Here is a 23,329-nt window from a genome sequence, read left to right on the forward strand (position 1 = left end):
CCATCCTTACTGGGAGGTCTGTTACAAGCAAAATTTGCTGGGGAAGAAAGGTGGCCGTGAACACATTTAAGAAAATACGTGTTACTACCAAATGTAAAATAGATAGCTAGTGGGAAGTAGCCGCATAGCAAAGGGAGATCAGCTAGGTGGTTTGTGACCACATAGAGGGGTGGGATAGGGAGGGTGGGAGGGAGGGAGATGCAAGAGGGAAGAGATATGGGAACATACGTATATGTATAACTGATTCACTTTGTTATAAAGCAGAAACTAACGCACCATTGTAAAGCAATTAAACTCCAATAAAGATGTTAAAAAAGAAAAGAAAATACGTGTTAAAGCTGATTTTTAAATGGCTTATCTCCAGTTCTAACAGGCCGTTGAGAACAGGTAAAGATTTAGTATAAAACATTCAATTAGATTTTGGTTGGAGGCACATCCCTCCTTCTTAAAATATCCCAACGAATGTACTGGAAAACGGAAGTGAGGTAGAGGTGTGGGTGGTGGAGGTATTTTAGCCTCGACCCTGAAGCACAAACTCTGCCTTCTCTGGAACCATTAGAACACAGTATGGATACCACAGTACTGTGCTTGAAGTCCAAAGAACTGGTGTTCGAATCCCTGCTCCCCCAATTATTAGTTGTATGACCTTTGACTACATTTGCCCAGCAAATGTTTGCAGAACAGATGCACAGTGCCAGCTGCTGGGAATATATAACTGAGAAAAGCCACAGTTTCTGACTTCCCAGGGGGAGAAACAGACAAGTTAACAGGTGCTTTCATTAGAGCGTGGTCAGTGCCGTGTCAGGGTTGATTAGTACAGGGCACTTGCTCCAGGAGTGTATCAGCAGGATACTAAAGTCAGTCTTGAGGGGAGGGGACAGAAAAAAGCACTAGAGGGTGGGACAAAACACGCAATTTGAGTCCTAGAGAACGAGCAGAGATTCACCAAGGAAAGGAGAGAGAGAAGAGAAGAAACTCGAAGGGAAAAATCCTTGAGGAAAAAGAAAGCACGGCTCCTTGGGGAAGGACCCGGAGTCCAGGAGTTAATTAGCACGGGAGGCATAAAATGATAAGTAACTCAGGAGAGGTGGGCAGGGCCAGACCAAGCCATGCTAAGGATCCTCGGAAGCTTTATTCTGATAGCAATGGGGAACATCAGGGAGAAAACAGCCCAACTGGCATTGCAATTCTTAAAAATGCATTAGGGCTCTAGAGGATGGGATATTAGAGGGGGTGGGGGGGATGGCAAGGATACAGGCAGAGAGATTAATTAGGAGGCTGTGGCAGTGATCCAAGAAACACAGGATGGTGCCCTAACCTAAGATATTGGCGCTGGGGATGGGGAGGTAGACAGAGATTTGAGAGACATTAGGAGGAGGAGTGCACAGAACTTGATTAGATACCGGTCATGGGGAAGAATGGGGTATCAGAAGAAAGGTGGGGATTTGTAGCTTGGGTGAACTCATTAGACACCATCTGAATCTGAATAACGTGAGTTCTAGGAGAGAGTACCACTTTTTACAAGCCGCCACAGCAAAATCTGCTCTGAAGAAATTACTCTTCGGTGGGTACATTCAGGGAGACTGATCCATCGTGAGGAAGATTCGAACATTTTTTTTTCGATGAACCCAACAAGGTTATCAGAGGGACAGTAGGACATTCCAAATAAAACAGCTTATCTCTTTCATTCTTTTAATGAGTAACGAGCTGTATAAACTGGTTCAGACAGAATTTCCTAATCAAAAAATGGGCAGAAGACCTAAATAGACATTTCTCCAAGGAAGACATACAGATGGCCAACAGACACATGAAAAGAAGCTCAACATCGCTAATTACTAGAGAAATGCAAATCAAAACAACAACGAAGTACCACCTCACACAGGTCAGAATGGCCATCATTAAAAAGTCGACAAATAACAAATGCTGGAGAGGGTGTGGAGAAAAGGGAACCCTCATACTTTGTTGGTGGGAATGTAAATTAGTGCAGCCACTATGGAAAATAGCACAGAGGATTCTCCTCAAAAAACTAAAAATAGAGTTGCCATATATGCAGCAGTCCCACTCCTGGGCATATATCTGGACGAAACTATGAATTCAAAAAATACATGCATCCCTATGTTCATAGGAGCACTGTTCACAATAGCCAAGACATGGAAACAACCTACATGTCCATTGACAGAAGAATGGATAAAGAAGATGTGGCACATATATACAATGGAATACTACTCAGCCATAAAAAGAATGAAATAATGCCATTTGCAGCAACATGAATGGACCTAGAGATTATCACACTAAGTGAAGTAAGTCAGAAAGAGAAAGACAAATACCATGTTACCACTTATATGTGAAATCTAAAATATGACACAAATGACCTTATCTGTGAAACTGAAACAGGCTCACAGATATAGAGGACAGACTTGTGGTTGTCAAGTGGGGTGGGTGGGAGGGATGGAGTGGGAGTTTGGGATTATCAGATGCAAACTATTATATAGAGAATGGATAAACAACAAGGTCCTACTGTACAGCACAGGGAACTATATTCAACATCCTGTGATAAAGCATAACGGAAAATAATAAAAAGTAATATGAAAAAGAACATATATACACATATATATATACACATGTAAAATTGAATCATTTTGCTGTACAGCAGAAATTAATACACTGTAAATCAACTATACTTCAATAAAATAAATTAAAAAAGAAAAAAAGTCTGTTTTTGCTTCAATGGAAAGAGCACTGAATACTTGAAGTACACCCTCTCCAGCTGACTTTCTGGCTTTAGTGCGCAGTACCAAATCAAACACCAACCAATAAAAGTTCTTTAATAAAAAATGTGAATGGAGCCCACAGCATGTGAGAAGAATCTTGGGAATTTACAAAGGCTTCGCCTCTGGTCTCAGTGAGCTCCACAGATAAGGTAATGAGCATCGTTTTTCTGTGAGTGGACAAGCACGTCTTGAATACCCGCAGGCAGGAAACATGGCACCTCATTTAAGTCGTTAGACAAAGTTCCCACCATCAGAGTTTATCAATTTACCACTATCAGAGTTTTAAATGCTTCTATCTATTTTCACAAAATTCTCTTGGTTTTTTTTTTTTTTACAGGTTAAAGCCTCTGTCTCCACCAAGACCTTAAGTACAGCATAGACAGGGATCCTGCCATATCCTTTCTTTGCTTTTGGACTTAATGTCCTAATACCAGCACAAACTAGAGCTAATGGAAGTTCTACTGTCCAGGATTGAACTGATCAGAGGGCAGGTAATGCTATCAGAGTATCAGACATAAGCTTGTCTGTCAATTATCAGCAGAGTAAAAGGAAGAAGGTGTTGGGATTCTCAAGGTCTTCTTGATAGGATATAAAGTCTACGATTATATATGTCTATTTCTATCTAGTAAGTATAGCTTAGTAGCTGCAATTTGCATATTTCTATGGCTTCTAGATATTGAAAACCCAAATTTTCTTGTAAATTAGAAAAAGATGAGAGTTTGAAGCCTATGCCACTCGTGGAGAGGTACAAGTTTCACGTTTGCCAGAAGATTTCAGTTGCAATAGTCCGGTCCACATAAATTAGTGGGAAAGTCTGGTTCCAGTATAATCTTGCTGCTCAATGGATCTGACCTAGCATACAAAAGTCATCGCAGGCCACCTCTGGAGCACAGGACACTTACACGAGACACCGTCTGCTAAGTGGGACAAGAAGCTGAATTACCTACCAGATAATTTACATCAATTCATTGATCTGCCTACCATGAACTCTCCCCATATCACTTCAGTTAGGCCTATGAGTAAAGTATTATAGGCCAAATAGGGTCTTTATTGTTCTTCTAATGTATGTATATGTATGCATGACAGAGAGATTAGGAAAGGAAAATGGCTTTTCCGTGAATAATGATTAAATAATGTCAGCGTGGCATACTAATAACCCCTTCAGAATTCAGGTTCCAGTTAACCAATTATTGACACAGTCTTCAGATTTAAAGGCTTCGCAATCTAATAATCAACATGTGGAAAAAACAAACCTTGTCGGTTTCTAGCTCATGAGTGACAACTGGTTGCTGAGGGAAGAAATGCAAGTTGCACACTTTGACTAAAAGTCAGACATATGACTTCAAAATGATGCAGATCATTGAGGCAATTAACGTTTCAGGAAATCCTTGCCTCAGTTATCTGTATATTTTGGGTAACAAAATTTCAAGGCTTTGTATTATCCGGACAATTTTCAAACGTTTCACTTGACTACAGAAAGGAAGACATAACTCAAGTAGAAGTGTTTCCTATTTTTTTTTTTTTTTTTTTTACCACTCTCTCTAATTTTTTTTCTACCCAGAGGAGGCTGAGATTGAGTTAAGAGGAGGCACCTTACAGTATCATATGAACACCAGCTGTTGCATATAGGCCTGGAGTGCCATTTTAGATTCTATTTTAAAAAGAACTATTGTTTTACTATTTAAAAAAAAAAACTTTTGAAATATGCCACAAGTTTTAGCCTTGGGGCAAATAACCAAGTGAAAACCCACTGAGTTCTTTATCCTCTAAGCTTTAAGATGCTTTAGAGAGGTATTCATAAATAAGTTATGTGCATTTTACCCAACTCAGGCAGACTCCACTTTGCTATAGAGTGATAAAGTCTTTCCTCTCTCATATTCACATTTCTCAAGAAATGAGTCAGTGCATACTCAGCTTCCATGCCCAAATTTGAAACCAAATTCTCATTTGAAAGGGAGTAAGGTGTCCAGAATGACTGGTTTTATGAGTTGCACCTCCATGATAAATTATTCCCAGATGCTGAGGTGGATACAGTACTCTTCTCTCCTCTGCATACTTGTGTAAGTAGGTGGATTTCAAGCAGATGGCTTCAAGCACCACATATTCTGCCATTGTCCTAAAGCTGGATAAAACCTTTCTACTGCCAAAGGCATAAGCATCACACTTCATCTGATAAAACATTTTCTGAACATGGACTCTGCGTAAGAACTATGCTAAGGCCTAAGCTTCCCATTCATAGAGTTGGTCTACATTCAGAAAATATTTACAAAACACGTCTTAGTTTGGGTTCTAGAGGAGCAGACCCTAAGTCTAGAATATGAGTTCAAATGGTTTATTTGGGAGGTGATCCCAGGAAACACGGAGAGAGTGGTGAAGTGATGATGCAAAGGAGGGAAGGCAGTCAATAAAGGATGAGTTATCAAGCCAATTGCCACAATGGACCACTGGAGCTTAATGCTGCAAGGGAAATGCTGAGAAGTGGTATGAAATAGATGCCTTAAAATTGTGACACCTAAGAGCAGAGAAGCTGGGGGTATTTATAGACTGGAGAATCACTGACTGAGCACAAGGTTCCAATGGGATTTTCTACTGGTAGAGATTTCCACTGTTATGGGAAAACCCCCTCAGGTACAGAATTACAGGTACCAGCAGCTGGAAATTTGTTGGAGAACAGTGAAATGTTAAGGTCCAAGGAATGTGAACAGGGAATGGGCAGCATCTCCTGCAGTGGCGAGATTTTATCCCCTTGGATCTTCACTTTTTCTGACCCTCTTCTCTTTCCATCTCTGTCCTCATTTAACTTGATTAGGGGCATCAGGGCAGACAGACTGATCTGTCTCTTAGCTGTTATTTTCCCCTTGAGAAAATTCTTTCACACCTACTTGGCAATTTCATTTTAAAATATATTTCCAAAAACAACCTGAATTTGGAAAGACAAAAACTTGTAAGAAAAGCAACAGTATGTAAACCAAGTTATTTTACATGATTGTGAACTACATGGGCTATTTAATTTCTTCCTTATATGCACACACATCACACCGGCATTTCTAAAACATCTGAAGCTCAGGATGGTTTAGCATTCAAGGCTTGATAACATGTTCAATTCTATTCAGTTGTCATCTCCCAAGGAGCAAAACTTTCTTCAGTCTGTGCCTCCCTAGGCCAAGGATTTCTCATAAGAAATCAATAATTGACTTGTAGACTTAATGTGACTCTACAGGGCTACCTTTGTTTTGCCTTTTATATGAGCATTCATCATTTAAGACCAGTGAGATTAAGAAGTAGCAAATCTTGTAAGCAAGAGAAGAGGTAGTGGTTACACCACAGTTTTAGACATATCTAACGGCTTTGAGTTGTTATTATTCAAGCTGGGTTTCTGCAAATCGGCTTTAGTTTGTGCTTCTCTAAGTACATGCTAATCATTAAGGGAATATGTTCCAAACATTAATAATAAAGACATAGAAAATTAATAAAATATATAGAAAAATATAGCCTTCTGCAATAAGTGAGAAAGAAGTCAACCATATAAAATCTAAGGAGAGGCTTTGAGATACTTCCAGGGAATCTAAACTTGTTAACATTCCCACTAAGTATATCAAGCATCATGATTAATGTATCATTCCTCCATTTTATTTACAATTCTCTGTCATAATAATCAGAACCAAATTCCAAGGTTCTTTGTTTCAGGCTGCTGTAAACAATGCAACCCCAGGAAATAATTTATAGAATGGTGAACAATCAAGGCGCCATTTTCCCTTCCAACACTAGAGAGATGAAAGCAAAGGAAACAACTTAGCCCAATCCTAGAATTCGGATCACCAAGATTTGGTTTCTACTTAGACAGTCATTCAAACGGATGTCGTTGCATACCTGGCTGAAATTCTATGTAAGGAAGTCTAATCTGGAAAATGGGCCGTTATTTCAGAATTGATGATTCCCGCAAGAATGCAGCCTTTCCAGGTGACTCCTTGATTTTGAAAAAAGCCAGTATGCCAGGAAGTTGTTCATTTTCTTTTTTCGATTCCAACTCAGGAAACTATATCAATATTAATGCACTATCCATATCTCCAAAAAGGTCCTTCCTGGGCCTTCTTTATTGTCAAGGTGGTATTTTTCCACAGTGCAAGGCTTTGGAGCTTGTCAGTTTACTGTGCATGTCCATCCTCCATATTAATTCAAAGTAACTATTATGGAGGACCAATGGAGCATGGGCTATTCTTGCACTTTGTGTGATGTCTCAGAATAATCTAGACAGCCTCAAATGTCACTTTGGTAACAGCCTCTAGAATAATGTGAGAAAAGACTTGATTTAACTCAACAGGGATTTGCTGCGAGCCTACCTTGCACAAGGCACAGAGTTAGATGAGAAGGAGAATTCAAGAGGTGGGAGACAGCCCCTGACTTTGTTCAGCTGCCAGTCTCATGAGAAGCTTAAACACTGAGATGGAGTGAGCAGGCGGAAACTCAAAGCATGCCTCACGCTGCAGAACATTCAGACGTTTGGTTTTATAATACAGTCCAAATCAGGCTTCTCACACAACCACTTTTTATGACTTGCTGGGCTCCTGCACATCTCGGCTCTGCCCACCTGTCCTCACATCTCAACATTATGCCACTTCTGGCTGCAACTTGACTAAACTTGCTGTAGTTCTCTGAGCGTGGCAGCCTCCTTCTGGCCACCAGGATCTTGTCCATCTGCCCAGAAGATAAAGCCCTTTGCTGACTGCCTGGCCAACTCCTGCTGACACTTCTTCTGCCAGCGAAGGTGCTATATCTTTCAGAAATTTTTTCTTTAGCTTTCTAATCTGGATTAGGTGCCACCTCTCTTCCCTTCCCAGCACCCTGATTTCCCTCTGCTCTGATACTATTAGACTCCGTCATATTCCATCCATCCCTCCAGCCCACCAGCTAGCTAACCAGTCAGCCAATCAGCCATCGTTTAAATACTGAGGGTCTTTTATGTGCCTGGGAAAAGATTATCAAAGAAAGCAAGCTTATGTTCTCAACTCTAGCGAGAAGAGACAGACAACAGACAACTAAATAAATTTAAAGATAATTTTAGCTAGTTGCTAGTACTGTAAAGAAAATTAAATAGGAAAATTGAGACATAAGTCTACTGTCAGGAGTATAAGAGAAGGGTAGCCAGAGAACTTAACTCAGAGGTATCCAGGAGCTGAATCTCCCTCTATTTTCCATTATTCTTAAGGTTTAAGAAAGAGTTCTAGAATGATGACAAAGGTAGAGACTCTGAGGCAGCAGCCAGTTGGAGAGTTGAGCATGAAGGGGATGGGGAGTATGGAGTGAAACTGGAGAAGGTGAGCTCATGCAGGGTCTTGTGGGCTTTGGTAAGATTTTTTTCCAAGTGCACTGGAAATTCACTCTGGAATTTTAAGTAGTGGCAGTGGGAGGAGTAAAACAAAAAGATTTATTAAAAAAAAAATCACTGGCTGCTCCATAGAAAATGGCTGCTATATATATAGAAAAAAGGGTGGATTAATCTAGATAAGAATAATGGTACTTATCAGCCTTATGATCCAATCTCTCTACTATATTATGTTTTCTCACAGTGGAGGACGTATGCTTCATATGTCTTTATATCTCCGTAGTTTTGGATAATAGCTTATATATTATAAGAACACCCAACTTATGGGAGATGGCTAGTTCCAGATGGAGCTGGTGATAATGTCATCTCAATATGTTCTATCTCTTCCTGTCCTCTCTCTTGAGTGCCAAGTCATTGGGTATTTAATGAATCCGTTCTTACCAACTAATTCTTCTACCCAAGCTAACACTTTAGCACAGGGAAATTTGAAATAAGAGTCTCCCAATTGATAAAAAACACACATTTCATATTTTACAGTATTGAAAAGTTACAAAGATGCTCTTACAAATTAGTATTATTTAATTTTGTGGTAAATCCTGTATCATTTAAATGAGACATTTAGAACCTCAGTTAAATGATAATTGGGTCCTTTTCAAAAATTTTTGTTTTATTAATGAAACAAAATTTAATGGAAAAGACTGACACAAATAATAATAAAAATAATATTGTTATAAATAAAATCCTAATGAAGTTGAAGTATGCTGAATTTTCATAGCTTGTAGGAAAACAAATACCTTATTAATAATTTTGTGTATGTGTGTAGAGTTATATTTGTAAAACTATTTAATTTATGAAATAACATTTCTAAGTAGTTGGCCTCATTAATTAGATGGCTTTATTGTTATCATTTTCCATCAGAGAAGTATGATGCTGTTGGGTGAATTAAAGGGAAAAACATGAACTGTAAGTAAGAAGCTCACTTTATTTTCTGAAGTAGTAAAGGAGAGAAAAATCCACCCTCATAATTATGTTCCTTATTTCCAGAGTTGTCCAATGGACATATTATGTTAGTAACATATATAACTTAAATTTTTTCATAACAATTTTAAAAAGTAAAAATAAAATTAATTTTATATTTGACTTACCTGAATCTATACAAATATTATCATTTGAACCTATAATTAATATGAAAAATTACCAAAGAGGTAATTTACATTCTTTTCTTGGTACTAAGTTTTTGAAATCCACTGCGTGTTTTATAACACATCACTCTTTGGACTCAGCATCTTTCCAGGGCTCAATAGACACATGTAGCTAGTGGCTATTGCATCAGACAGTGCAGCCTGATATCTTCATTTTACATATTCTACATTGGAGGGGTGTGTGTGTGTGTGTGTGTCTGAAAGTAGGAAGCAGGTGACCCACTATGAATTCAGAAGATGGATCTTCCTTTTAAATTCACAGAATCGTTCACATACTGATCCAGAGCCTTATTCCTTTTTCAGTCATTAAAGTTATGGCCTAACAAAGGCCTTGCTTTGGGCATTAAGATTCTGAGGCTAACTGCATCTAGCTTTTCCGTATCACTCTAATAACTCAAATGGATACTTATTGGGATAATTTAATAATAATTTGACTGAATTAAACCAAAAAGTCAATTTGCAGATGCTGACTATGTCTGACATGATGTTTCATTTCACTGATTTCTCTACGAATCCTGGGATCCTAGTCTTGTCTGTAGGGTGATTATTGGTGGGAGTCTGGGTAACCAGCTGTATCTCCAAGCGGAAGAGATGACATGAGTGAAGCCCGTCAAGTTGAACACAGCATTTCCTTTCCATCACAAATGTTCTGTAAATACACGCATAGATCTGTATGGACAGAATACTGGCATATTCTCTCCTTAAGAAAAGGCCAAACACATATACCCTGAGAAAACCATAGTTCAAAAAGAGTCATGTACTATGATGTTCACTGAAGCTCTATTTACAATAGCCAGGACATGGAAGCAACCTAAGTGTCCATCGACAGATGAATGGATAAAGAAGATGTGGCACATATATACGCTGGAATATTACTCAGCCATAAAAAGAAACGAAACTGAGTTATTTGTAGTGAGGTGGATGGACCTAGAGTCTGTCATACAGAGTGAAGTAAGTCAGAAAGAGAAAACAAATACCACATGCTAACACATATATATGGAATCTAAAAAAAAAAAGGTTCTGAAGAATCTAGGGGCAGGACAGGAATAAAGACGCAGACGTAGAGAATGGACTTGAGGACTCGGGCTCGGGAGGGGGAAGGGTAAGCTGGGACGAAGTGAGAGAGTGGCATGGATATATATAAACTACCAAGTGTAAAATGGATAGCTAGTGGGAAGCAGCCGCATAGCACAGGGAGATCAGTGCTTTGTGACCACCTAGAGGGATGGGATAGGGAGGGTGGGAGGGAGGGAGCCGCAAGAGGGAGGAGATATGGGGATATATGTATATGTATAGCTGATTCACTGTTATAAAGCAGAAACTAACACACCGTTGTAAACAATTATACTCCAATAAAGATGTTAAAACCAAAAAACAAAGAAAAGGCCCAACAAGATGTAAACTACTGTACAGAGAATGAATAAACAACAAGGTCCTACTGTATATAATGTATAGCACAGGGAACTATATTCAATATCCTGGGATAAACCTTAATGGAAACGAATACAATAAAGAATGCGTATGTGTATATATATATATATATGACTGAATCACCTTGTTGCATAGCAGGAATTAACACGATATTGTAAATCGACTCTACTTCAATTAAAAAAAAGAAAAGAAAAGAAAAGCCCAAACAAATGTCACGGTCTCCTCCATTTGGAGATCGGTCATTTTATTGGGGTCAATGGATAAATATATCTTGGGCTTATTTCCAGAGTGGGGAGGAACAGCTCAAACCTGTCACTTTAGCTATCAATTTCCGTTCTTTTCAAAACCCCTTATCTGCAATGGAAGGGTTAAGCTCATGGAGTTTTTCCTTCACCTGGCTCATTCAAATAACGACACATTCATTGTCCTTAGCAGTTTTAAATGTCACAAAATTACATCATGTAGGACTGTATGCCCTTTTCCCCACACTAGATATGTTAGCAATAAGCTGAAAATTATAATTAAAAAACTAAAAGGCACTGATCACTGTCTGGTGAAGTTTCACTTAGAGCTCAGAGACCACTGAAGACCACTGGGTTTTCTTCTTAGCCATACATAAATAAATCCTCACTGACACGTAATAAACAAACAAACATTCTGGGAAGCTGTGCCGATCAGGGGAGCTGTGTGTAAAGAGCATATTCTGTAAGCTTCCAGGCACTTGAAGGATGTTAAGCGTCTTGAAAAGCTGTGCAAAGTGAGAGGGGGTGAAAGTGTGGTTGCTTCTGCCATTAGGCAGGGAACATCTCAGGACCTTCACTGAGCAAGTGTAAATGAGGCTGCCACTGGCTGTGATGCTGAGAGAGGGCTACCAACTGTTAAACAGGTCCTGGTTTTGACATATTAAAAATGTAGCTCTGATTACTCATGAAAGGGTCTATTGTTAAGAAAAACCTATCTTTTTATTCATAAAGAGAAAAGACGGGTTTGAGGATTTTAGTACAGGGAAAAGATATATATGTGTATTGGAGGGCTGGAGAAAAATCCATAAAATCATATGAAACACTGACTATGTCTCCAAAGGTTTCACAAGGTCTAATCTTTGAGAGAAATGCATCCCATTCTGATGAACTACATAAGGCTTCATTAGGATAGTCTCAAGACCAATAAATATTACTCTGTAAGCAGGGCTACAAATTAGGCATAAATCGAAACTGCGAAGGACACCGCCATTGTCCCAGTTCTCCAAGCGGGTTAGTTTTGCTTCCTCCATCACCAATTCAGTCGACATCCATCCCCACTGATTCTCCTTCGCGTCTTAGGGAACAAAAGTGTTCCCTATTTTTGTTTTAACATTCTCCCAACTAATCCAAACGCTCTTTGTCTGCCCCCCTAGAGAACCACTAAGAGTGGCAAAGCTCAATTCCCTAGGCTCCAGGCTCTTTCCCACCCCCAGCTGCCCCCTCGCCTCAGTACAAAGCACTCTAGAAAACAGAAAGTAGAATCATTTTCTATAAACGCCACACCCATCCCTGTTCAATCGCCTGCAGCAATTCTATATCATTGCCTATTTTAAGTAATTATCCGGCTTCTCAGATCCCCATTGCTGCAGCTAAGCTACACTGTGCCTTTCAGGGTCAGTCTTTATCTTATATTGAGTTTCCTCAGAAACAGACCCCAGAGACAGAATGAAGTTTCAGTAGTTTATTTGGGAAGTGATCTTTGGAAGCATCAGTGGGGAAGCTGGAAAGTGAGGTAGGGAAGTGAGTCAGTAAGGATGCACTGGAGGATATGACCCACTGGGTGCAACTAGGGTTGGTCTCACTGGGGAACTCTCGGCGATGGTGTAGAAAATGCCTCAGAATTATCCTCAGTTGCTGAGGGAGCTGGGTTGTATAAATCCATGCCCTTGATCTTGGCTGAGAACCACTCAAAGGCTGCTGGACTTTGTTAATTTAACATTTGTTAAGTAGAGCCCTGGGGTGGTAGACGGTAGCAGTTTAACAAAAGAGCACAAAGGATTTGAAATAGAGACGTTTATAACTCAGGTCCTGGAAAAAGTACACCTCAAGGGGCACCATGGGGAGGTGCAGGCAGAGTGTAGGCAGAGAGAGAGTCCTGCAGGACCTGGGGCACATCCTTTATGAGAGTCCATCAGTGAAGTGCTTTGAGGTTCTCAGGCTAAGGCTGGATTGGTCAATTCAAACCAGAAAGAGTGGGATTTTGGTAAGATTTGCAGGTGTCTTACTTAAGGGGTGAACAAGGGGAGACTGCTGCCCACAGGGCTGCTGGGGCATTCACATCAGCAGTTCACATTGGCTTGTGATTCTGTGGGCTGTTACCTGGTGTCAGTTCAAGGCCCCTGTAGGCTGCCTGGCCATACAAAGTGGATGCTGCAGCAGCAATATCATGGAGTAGTTTGGCCAAACTCTGGACACAGGGGGTATTAAATCCCAGCTCTTCAGCCTGCCTCACACAGGGGCTGAAGGGCCTGTGAAAGTGAGAGGAGGCCCCAGGGCAAAGAGTCACAGGTATTTAAAGTTGAACATTGCTGGACTGGCATTCATGGGACTGAGTGCCAAGGAGATACAGGTAAACGCTGACATATTTCTCCAGGAAAACGGAGCCTCAGCCCCAGACGCGTAGCTAGGTTCGAGCATCACCCGCCTTCTCTTCTCATCTGTGTGCCTTTGTGCAGTGACCGAGCTGCGCAATCCTGTCAGTGGTCCCCAGGGAGCTCCTCGACTAGACCACCACCAATTCCATCGTTGCTAAACTCCTCTCTCCAGCCAATCCAGTATATTTAATCTCCATTTCACAGTCTGATCATTCAATTCTCATATAGGAAATGTCCTATTGATATTCCTTCTGCCAGTTTCCCCCCTGAAATGGCTTCTAAACCTCTGATCGACACTCACTACCTCTAGGATGAGCTCAGCCTGTCCATTGGACACCACCTCAACACAGGTACAGTAATCATTTTGGTTGTTTCACTACCACTGAGTAATTTAAACTTGACACATTCTGTAAATCAAACTGTAATTTGGGAAGAACATCAACTTTGAAGGCAACTGGACCTGGGTTACAGTCCCAGCTCCACCACCTTGTCCAAGGGCAAGGACCTTAATCTTAGCAGCCTTGGTTTCTTCATCTGTAAAATAGAGATGCTGGTAATATATCAAAGGGTTGTTTTGAGGATTAAATGAGATATTGCCTGTGGCAGCACATAACATGTGGCAACTATTTGACAAATGTTAATTATTAATCGTTTTGCCCTCAATATGAGTATTGTTATTAGTATCACCTTGCTATAAGTATGACATGCATTCTCTAAAGCTAATGATAGGATCTTTTCTTTTTATTTACAAAAGAGAAATAGACCCCCAGACACAGAAAACAAACTTATGGTTACCAAAGGGGAAAAAGGGGGAGAGAGACAAATTAGGAGGTTGGGATTAACATATACGGTCTAGTATATATAAAGTAGATAACCAACAAGGAACTACTGTATAGCACAGGGAACTATACTCAATATTTTGTAATAACCTGAGAGGGAAAAGAATCTGAAAAAAGTATATAGATAGATAGATATAACTGAATCACTGTGCTGTACACCTGACACTAACACAACATTGTAAATCAACTATACTCCAATAAAAATAACTAAATAAAGCTAATGATCATGTGTTCTGTGTCTTTGGTATCCTCTCTATACCTGATTTTTTAAAGACAGACTTTCTGTACAGTAAGCAGTCAGTAAACACAGTGTTTAAAAAGAGATAGGCCCTATCTAAATTAGAAAAATACGGAAAATTCTAAACATTGAAAATTGCTCATATAATTCTTGAGACCATGGCTTTAGTTTTGATACAAGTATTGATTGCCTACTGTAGTTGGGAAAGTAGATGTGGGCTACTTATTATAATACTCAACTCTAGGGAAGACTTTCTTAACATACCTTAGTGACTTTTTGACAATGCATGTGCTCCAAAATAAGTATTTACTGCCAGGCCAAAAGGCAAACTTTTTAAAGCATTTCACATTTCACAGAAAAATGTACTATCAAATGTTATTCAAATGAAAATTTGTCATGGTTTGTAGAACCAGTCAATATTTGGAACTAGGGAAATCACTGATATATAGAATTACAATAGACCCTTTTGTTAGATTCTTAAGTATCAAGTAGCACACTATTAGGGTGCTTCCAAAACAAAGTGAGACAAGCATAAGGACTTTTCACCCACCTTTGGGCAGAATTTGTATTGATGCAGTGTCATAATGATCTATTCCCCAACTCCAATGAGACCTATCATGTCCCATTCTTGCATTATTGGGAGCTAGGTACCTCTTGCTTGAAATATACTTTCTCTTCCTTTCCATCCATCCATCCATCCATCCATCCATCCATCCATCCATCCCCTTTTTCTATTGTCTTTCAAGGTGCAAATTAAGAAATCCCTTCACTACGGTGGTTTTTTCAGCTGTTCGGCTAAGATGAGTGACTTTCAGCCTCATTTTAAAGCCATCAAAATGTGTTTCTTTTGGCACATGATGTATACCTCTCTATGGACGTTCATCTTTTTTTAAAGTATAGACCCAATCTTTCCAAAGATTATAAGCTCTTGGAGGAGGGGAGTAGTGCCTTGGACTTTACAGTTTTCAGCATTATTCTTACACACAAAGAAATTCAAGGTTTTTGCTTAATAATGATACTGGATGATATCTCCTCTGGATTTTTTTCTTTGCTTATTTGTTTTGTTTCCATCTCTGCAGAACTGGTCAAGCTTCTACAAACATGAGAAATCATTAAGATGTGGATGACCTGACAGCTAATGCGGACATGGAAAAGCAGCAGCGCTGGCCATGTCAGACTTAGTGGTCAGCCCTGGAAATGCTTCCATATGATGCTCTGTTGGACCTCCATTCTGTGCCCTGATGCTAGGACAGTGGTTTCTAATGAGGACTTCTAGAGCCTCAAGAATCCTTCAGTGGGGATGCGACAGACGCTGTTATGTGTCTGCCTATGGCAGAATGTATTTTCCATAGATGGCTATGATACTAACTCCCATCCTGCATGCTCTTCTATAATGTGACCCTGCTGTTTCCTCATTAAGATGAAGTCTCATTCTCCCTTTGAATTTGAGTGGACTTGTGACTCACTCTTCACCAAGAGAATGAGTACCAGTGATGCTCATGACTTTCAAGGCTAGCTCACGGAAGACCATGAACTTCTCCCTGATTCTCATGGAAGTCTCCCTCTCAGAACCCAGCCACCATGTTGTGAGGATCCCTGTCACAGAGAGAGGCAACATGTAGGTGTCCTGGTCCATAGTCAGAGTAGAGCAGGTCACCTTGTCATCCCAGTCCAGGTGCCAGCTATACGAATAGAATGTCCAGATGATTCCAGTCCCCAAGCATTGAAATCAATCCCAGTCATTCAAGTCTTCCTAGGTGAAGCCCCAGATACTGTGGGGCAGGGAAGAGTCATCCCCACTGTGTTCTCTTATAATCCACTAAATCCGTGAATATAATAAAATGGAATGATTTGTTATGCAGCCACAGTAACCGGAAAACTGCCCAATGTTCATCCCCGTCATCCTCTTTGCTAGGGGTTGGCACATTACATGGGCCATATCCAATCCACGCCTGGTTTTGTAAACAAAGTTGTATTGAAACAGGGCTATGCTCATTCATTCACATATTGTCTATGGCTGCTTCTGTACTACATTCTGAGACAAAGCATAGAATATTCACTAACTGACCCTTTACAGAAAAAGTCTGTGACTCTATACTGGGGTTCTCAAAGTATCATGCCCCGGCCGGTAGCATCTGCATCACTGAACTTGTTCGAAATGCAAACACTTGACCCCTACTCCAGACTCACTGAATCAGAGATTCTGGGGGTGAGGCCCAGAACATTTTGTTTTCGTGAACTCTTTAGGTGCTCTTAATGCACAATGAGGTTTGAGAACTACTGCTCTATGTTAACAGAACCCTGATCTTTTTTTTGAGGCTAAAATATTGCCCGCCTTAGCTGGGATTATGGCTAGGCTACACAGGACAATCCTGTTACCTGCTTTTCCAGATTCCCTTATAGCGTCGCATAGCTCTGTGACAGTTCTGGCCATTGAGATGGAAGGAGGACTTTGCTGAGGGTACTTCTCGGAAAGCTTTTGCTTTACTGATGAAAATGACAGATCATCTAGTGATGACCCCTCACTCCTCCTTTTGGCCTGTAATGCTGGTAGGAGGCCTGGAAATCATAGTTGCTTCATAACCATGGGGTAACTAGCCTAAGGATAGATGCCTAAAAGGTAAGGCTGCTGAAGAAAATGACAAAAGAACTGGATCCTTGGGGACATCGTTGAGCACTGGAATCGAGGCCATAAGAAAATATACCACGAATTATTTAGGCCACTATTAGCTGCAGGCAAACACATTTCTAACTCATATAATAGGCATACAAAACAAAACACCAACAAACAAAATAGGCATACCAATCTTTCAGCCATTTTCAATATTTTCAAAAAACTCTCACACTGCAAATCTGGCCTTGAAGAGGCACTACAAGCCATATGACAGGTCAAATACGCTAGCTTCTGGCCAGATTTATATCAATTCATTTTGTTAAGAGTAATCCTTTCAAGTTATGTAGCAGCCAAATTTGGTGATAATTCCATCTAAGACTTATCAACCACTTGCCAAATGCTTTGGCACTCTTCTCACATGACCTCACAGTTTTTAGCCATAATCCCCATTTCTCCCCATCTCAGATGGGGAGACTAAGGTATAAATCAAAAAGGTGACTTTTTCAGTTGGTATACCATTCATACCAGTCCAGAGGATCTGATTTCAGAGCCCATTCTTCCAACCAACCACTGCTAATATTAAGTGACTTCTTGATTTAATTGCATATTCCACAAACATTTATTAGGTTATAGCCAAAGTTTTCAAAAGGCACAACCTTGTAGCAAACGTGTAGATCAAAAGGAAAAGATGCCTCAAATGCTATTTGTGGCAAAGAGGTTCAAAATTTCTGAAATTAGACAGCTCAGTGAACCTGGCCTGAACCTGAAAGTGTGTCCGTCTGCCTGGCATCTCAGCAAGAGTTATAGTCGCCGGGATCAAAGAAGGAAGAGTCTCTGAATGTTAACATGGACTTCAGACAGTCACCACCACTGTGGAAAATGACTTAGATAAGGCAGAGTGTATGTGCACCATTTTCTTTACAGCCCTTATTCCTTCCATGCATCCATCCATCCATGTCTGCTTCCCCAAATCACTCCCCTTTCAGTCTTTGGAGGTGTTGGAGGGCAAAGGAGAGCCTTTGAACAGATATCTCCCCCTGAGATGGTGTCCTTCAGAGGGCTCAAAGTCCCCCTTTTGTGTCTACAGGTTGAGAACTGTCTCTCTGTACATCTCCCAGCCTCTTACGACCACAGAGTGCGAGAATAGAAATGCTAATGTGACATTATGAATGAGAGGTAAGGACTGTCCGGCCTTTTGTGGACGGGAGGCCTTTTGGGGTGAGTGAAATGTACCCATACAGTAGCGTGAATGTCATCCCCGGATGTTCCCACAATCAGCACTCCGAGATAGCCCAGGCACTGGTGGGCTTTTCATCCAGGTCCAGTTTTGAAAGACAACTTGACATTCTTATAATGCCATGCAAACGTATGCGCTTATACAATGACAGTGATTACTCAGACTCCCAAGACAAGCCACATGTATCTTAATAAATGAAGACTACAGATTAAACAATTTAGAGAAGAATGGTCTTTCACAGAGGGAGAAGCCATGGCTTGTGTTCTTCAGATGACGAGACCAAGTGTTTAAATCATTCTCAGTAAGCAGCTGCCCCAGACACATGCGGCATTTCTTTTGTTTCCAGCTATACTGTGTCCCACCCTCCCACTCTGCCCCCCTCGAAGTGTGACTCACTCTGACATGCCCAAATCAAATGTCACCCTTTTTGATTCTCAAACCCCACCCCAAGCATAATTCCTGACACCCTCTTTGCTGATTCCAGACTCCTTATTTAGATCTCCATATCACATAAATATAATTGAATTATGAGCTGTAGTAAGCGGTGGCTACGACTCCTTTCCTCTACCTACCCTTTCCCCAAATATGAGCTCTTCAGAGGACAGATGATGTCTTATCTCATCATCATGAACCCACCCCTCGCACTTTGGCCTGGATTAGTGCCCTGTGTGGCTGGGCAGGTTGTAATTGCATAACCCCCTGGGGTACTATTCACATCAAAATCTAGATGAATGGCAACTTCGAGGATCGTGCAGCATGCAAATCTTTTCTTCATTCCTGCCCAATACAGGAGTCCATTAAATGTTTATTAAATTAAATAAGGGCAGACTAGTTGGGACAGCCGTAGGAAAGAAGAGGAACGTGATTTCTTTCACATTCATATGAGCTGGCTGTAGGGTTCAGCTCTTTTCATTGGCATATCAGTCTATCTAATCATAGCTAATCAGGTGTTAGTGGCATATGGTTTGAGGGAAATAGTGTTCTCTGCTATAGGTGTCAGGTAAAAAAGAAATTTAAAGCTTCAGTTGATGCAAACTGCCTGCTTAACTTGAGGCCATGAGGAGATGGTGACAGACAAGCTTTACATTCTCAACTTGCAATCAATTTGCTCCTGACCATGATTCTAAGTAACCTTGTTCTAGCAAACTCCTGGAGTGTGGGGCTGGGAAGAGAAGAGCAGACACAGAGGAAGCTGAGATCAGCCAGAATAGCTAATGAACCACTAGATTTGATCTTTACGGGAAAGGGAAAAAATGGCCTTGGTATGGAAAACAAAACACAAGAATCCATTCCGTTGGTAACCCGACCACGGCTTGCTTTGCTGCCTACACGGTCTAGTGCAATGCCTGTTTGTTCAGGTTTTCTGCCCCATCAGAAGATATGGGTGTTGGCAAACAGGGATTCCAATTTGTAGCTATTTTGTATTTGTTTCCATGTGTTATATAATGCTCCTATGGGGATCTATACAACAGATACTGAACAACTGAAACCATCTGAACAAAACAAAAATAACACAGAGAGAAGGTTATAGAAGTATGGCCTGTTAAAACAAAAAGGGGAACAGGACAGAATTGGACAACCAATTCTTTTTGTTGTTATTGTTCTAAAGTTTTATAAAATTCTGAACCAGAAGTGGCAATGTAATCATAAAGATGTATTAACAGAAATACAAGGAAGACAGCAAATGCCAACACCACAATTCTTCCTCAGGAATTTGTCATCTTGTTTGTCATCTTAAAGGTACCCTATTATACCGTTCACATACTGTATATTTGTTCCTCCTACTTTACAGAACATCACAATGGTTCTTTTGTTCTTTTATTGTCTTATATATATATATATATTTGGCATTAAATTTGATATCATGAAAGGATGTGAATCCCAGCGCTCTCAAAATATTTTGGCTTCCTGTACTATCTCAGCCAGCTTAACTTCAGAGTTCAAATCGGGGCACAATGATGTATTTAGGAGGGTTAAAAGGTGGGAGAGATTTAATATCCCACTAAGTCTATTGCTAAGGAAATTAATAACCTGACAAAATATTTAAGTAACAAGCAGTGGATTTAATTTTATTTGGTAGGTTTAAAACTAATAATAAATAATAATATTTGATTATTGCTTTTTCAATATGATAAAGTATAAAGATGGTTAAAATACTCCAGAATCTCACTACACAGATTGCCCCCGTTTTGTGTTTTGAATTTATTTTTTTATACAGCAGGTTCTTATTAGTTATCTATTTTATACATATTAGTGTATATATGTCAATCCCAGTCCCCCAATTCGTCTCACCACACCCACCTCCCACCCCCGCCACTTTCCCCCCTTAGTGTCCATACGTTTGTTCTCTACCAGATTGCCACATTTTGATCTTCAAAAAAAAAAAAAAGAAAGAAAAGAAATTCATATACGATTTTTAAAAATCAAAGGAACAGGGTGATATCAAATTGAGAAGCCTAGTTCTTCCACAAGAACTGTGGTCCTGAGTGTGATTCCTGGACCAGCAGCATCAGTAGCCTCTAGGAAATTGTTAGAAATGCATATTCTTAGGCTCCACCCCAGATCCACTGCATCAGAATTCCTGGGGGTGGGATTTGGGTTTTAACAAACCCTCCAGGTGATTCTGACACATACTGATATCTGAGAACCACTATTCTATGCAAAGGCAATCACAGTTCAATTTCTTATGTCTTTCCAGTTATATTTTAATCTCACACATGCACACATATACATGCACATACACCATTTTTCTTTATACAAAAGGAACTACTTATACACACTGTGTGATTGTTGCTTTAAATCCTTAAACTACATCATTTCTCAAACAGGTCTTTCCATTTCCGCACTTAGAGACACACTTCATGCTTCAGAAGATTATAAACCCTTTCAGTGGATATGCCACACACCTTAATAGTTCAGCCAGGTCTCTGGCACGGTTATTTCTGCTATCTGTGGTTTGGTTTCTTAGTTTTACCGTGCTGATAAAACTACACAGGTACTTTTGTTTTGTTTAGTTTTTTGCTGGTGCATCTTGGAATACATGTGTGAGTATGTTTTTTTAAATAAGTTCCTAGCAGGGCTGACTCAAGATCATAAAGAAATTTATATTTTACATTTTGGTGCATGTGACCTTAATGTTGGAAAAAGAGCATGCACCAGTCTACATTTCAAGCGACAGTTTACTAACGGCGTCTATTTTTCTGGATCATCACTGACACTGGATCTTATCAAAATTATTTTAACTGGTGTCAATCTGATTGATTAAATATGGCATCTCATTATTGTTTAAGTTTAATTATGAGGTTGAAGATGGTCATTTTATATTTTTATTTGCCATTTATACTCCTTTTTCAGTGACTTGTCCATTTTCTCTTGGGTTAGCATATTTTGTCCTCACTGATTTGTATGGATTTTTATAAATTAAGAAAACTAGTCTTGGCCTGTCACTTGTTTTTACTGTAATTTTTATTAGTTTGGACTTTTTAAAGTTGGTCATAACTTTATAAAGTTGTTAATGTTTTCCTGTCCATGCTCTATGTATTGTATCTTTCCTGGAAAAAACTTCCACCAATTCCAAAATTCTAAATAAATTCACCTATGATTTTCTTCAAATCATCATAGTTTAGCTTTTTACTTTCCATAATTTACTTTAGTAAAAGAAATGAGACTGAAATCTAGTTTTTATTTTTTTCATACAGCTAGTCGCTTGTCCCAACATCACTTAGTGAACAAGCTCTCTTTTCCCAATGATTTGAATATCACCTTTACCTCTGATCCGGAGAATTCAGGGACATTCTCCTATAACCTACTGGTTCTCTATTTTCAAGCTGTTTCAATTAGTACATCTTCGTTACCAGTTTTTATACTAGACAGAGTTACTTCTATCTCATTTATTCCTCTTCTTGAAAAATGTCATGGCATTTTTCATTTGTTTATTTTTCATGGCGAACTTTGTGTCATTTTGTGAAGTGCAGAAATAAGTTTAGATGGAATGTTAACACTGAATTTATACTTTATGGAGCCTTGTCAACGCACATCTGTTTCTTACAAAAGAATACAACAATTTCTAGTTTTACAAAAGTCATCTTCTACGTAACATTAGAGCTTCCAGTTTTCTTCCTATCGATCCTTCACAGTTCTGGTTACCTTCAATATTAGGTATTTTACTTTTTGCCTGCTGTGATAAATGGTTTCTTCCTCCCAATGTATTTTCTAACTATTCATTGATTGTATACAAAGCTACTAATTTTTAAAATCATACCCCATGTGAACAACAGAAAAAGAACAAAAGAGTAGCGGTCATCAACCATTTATACAAGGGTTAAGTCACAACCCACTGCAGTTGCCCTTGGAAAGTAAACTCTGAGGGGAATTCAGGATGAAAAAACAGGATGGGGCCCTCTGTGCTTTAGATAAATGGGCTGCTAGATAGTTAGATGCATATCTCAGAAGAATTTCAATGGCCCCAGATACTTGCATCTTCCCATACACAGAAAAGCACTAAAATCATTAACTTGAATATCTGTTCTATGTGATTAGTAGTCTTTTCCCAAGATGTATGCCTGACTACAAGTATTTCCCAGCCAAAAAATTCATATAAATACTGGTTGCTCCCCTACCTCCTGGAGCAGCTCCTTAAAGCTATCTCCTGGGCTGTAGTCCTCAGTAAGACCCTGAATAAAACTTAAACTTAGAACTCTCATGTTGTGAATTTTTCTTTAAATTGACACCATATGTCTGCAATATACATGATTCATGAAATGAATTCTTAAAAACACATGCAAAAACCATATCTAAATGAACGTTATCTACTGAAAAGAGACATGAACAGGCTTTGCTGAGAAAGTGTTTTGAGTATACATACGTGTATATATGTATATATGTATGTATATATTACAATATATATAGTTTGGAATTGCCCACAGAAGACAATGTCCCATTTACTTTCTAGTGGTACACGATTTTTTGACACTGATTGACATGGCCTTGCTTGGTGAACCAGTATATCAGCTAAGCTTTGTTTAGACAAATATAACCATTTCCTTATATTATCCTAT

General features: G+C 39.6%; 1 protein-coding gene and 1 long non-coding RNA gene across 3 annotated transcripts in view; one reads left to right on the plus strand and one right to left on the minus strand.

Annotated features, from left to right (window-relative positions):
* The window catches only part of MACROD2 (mono-ADP ribosylhydrolase 2), a 2,000,643-nt gene that overhangs the window by 251,531 nt on the left and 1,725,783 nt on the right, over positions 1-23,329 (minus strand). The window lies entirely within an intron of this gene.
* LOC141276599 (uncharacterized) lies at positions 9,048-15,590 on the plus strand. The gene is made up of 3 exons (XR_012326496.1): positions 9,048-9,057; positions 13,603-13,694; positions 15,501-15,590. It is a non-coding gene; the product is annotated as an uncharacterized lncRNA (long non-coding RNA).

Source organism: Tursiops truncatus, chromosome 15 (assembly GCF_011762595.2).
Source record: "Tursiops truncatus isolate mTurTru1 chromosome 15, mTurTru1.mat.Y, whole genome shotgun sequence".
Lineage (NCBI taxonomy): Eukaryota > Metazoa > Chordata > Mammalia > Artiodactyla > Delphinidae > Tursiops > Tursiops truncatus.